General features: G+C 43.6%; 1 non-coding gene across 1 annotated transcript; it reads right to left on the bottom strand.

Annotated features, from left to right (window-relative positions):
• Positions 1-576: 576 nt before the first annotated feature.
• On the bottom strand, positions 577-683 carry LOC145161767 (small nucleolar RNA R71). Its single transcript, XR_013738642.1, has one exon. It is a non-coding gene; the product is annotated as a small nucleolar RNA R71 (small nucleolar RNA).
• Between the last annotated feature and the right edge of the window lie 873 nt (positions 684-1,556).

The following is a 1,556-nucleotide window of genomic DNA, read 5'->3' as shown; positions in this document are numbered from 1 at the left end:
CAAGAACTAAAATCAGCATTTTCAAGGAAGTCGGGGAAGAAGACTAAGACAGTGGAATCGAGTTCAGCCTCAAAGGATAAGGTCAAATTTGAAGAACTTGGTCCAATTCCTATTCCACACGAATCAGAATACGAATCCGACACAGAATTTGGACTTTATACGAGTGAACCCGAGGACGAGCCGGAGAACGAAATGGCGAACATTGATGAGATGGCCATGGGGGACTACAAGAAGCGCATTCGAGATGATGTGGGGCCGGGTTTAGTACATCCTACGATTCCTGCCAATGCCACATTCGAGTTGAAGGGACATATCCTTACTGCACTTAAGGATATCCCATTCTACGGGAAGGATCACGAGGATGCTTTCAAACACTTAGACGAGGTGAACGATATTGCGGATTATTTTAATACTCCCAATATCCCAAGGGAGACAGCTTTGCTAAGGATGCTACCAGTCACTTTCAAGGGAGCAGCAAAAGACTGGTTGAAGGCACTCCCACCTGGTACAATCACCACATGGGCCCAGTTGCGTGAGAGATTTCTAGATCAGTTTTGCCCACCCTCCAAAATCTCTAAACTCAAGAAGGCAATTGCCAACATTGAGAAAAATCCGGGGGAGTCATTATACGAGGCCTGGGAATGCTACAAGGGGTTGTTAAGGAATTGTCCTCAACATGACCTCAATATTCAGCAAGAGATGTCAATATTTTATGATGGGGTGAATGTCATGACTAGACAACTCCTTGATTCGCAAGGACCACTAACGAAGAAGAACCCAAATCAGGCCAAGGAGCTGATTGAAGAGTTTTCAAGGCACTCTCGTGAGTATCACAACCCAGGGCGCGATGGCATAAAGGGCAGTGGAGGTACACAAACTGAAGAGATGGCTGCTGTGATGGCAATGCTTAACACTATGGATAGGAGATTGACCCAAATGGACCAATCAATTCATGCAATTCGAGTTGGTTGCGAGAGATGTAGTGGCCCACACTTGACAAAGGATTGCAATATGGATGAGTATGGAAACAAGAAAGCTCAAGTATGTTACTCGAGTGGGGACAAGTATGAAGAAGATTGGAGAAAACCAAAGAAGGAGTGGCTGCCTTACGAAGAATATAAGAAGCAAAAAGAAGAGAAATTTAGGCAAACTGGCCGGGGCTTCTACCAAAGAAAGCAACCACTAGCTAAGAAGAAATCAGAATTAGAGACCATGTTGATGAAATTCACGGAAGCTTCAGATAAAAGACATGATGCTACTGACACTGCAATGGAAGAACAAAGAACTATAATGAAGAATCATCACGCCATAATGATAGAGCAGCAGACATTAATAAAAAATCAGCAAGCCTCCATCAGTAACCTTGAAGTACAACTTGGTCAACTTACCACTTTGGTTAATGAGAAGATGTTCCCGAAAAATCCTGAAAATAAAATCCAATCTCACGTAATGGCCATAGATATTGAAGAAGAGGCGATTTCTGAGTTCCTAGAAGCCTTAGAAGTGCAGCCCGATCCAAAGCCTAAGAAGCCGAAGCTCGAAAGTGAAGAATTTGT

This window comes from Lactuca virosa, chromosome 2 (assembly GCF_052849685.1).
Source record: "Lactuca virosa cultivar CGN04683 chromosome 2, Lactuca_virosa_CGN04683_v6, whole genome shotgun sequence".
Classification (NCBI taxonomy): Eukaryota; Viridiplantae; Streptophyta; class Magnoliopsida; order Asterales; family Asteraceae; genus Lactuca; species Lactuca virosa.
Note: the sequence above shows the minus strand (reverse complement) of the source record. Positions and strands in the feature narration are given on the sequence as shown.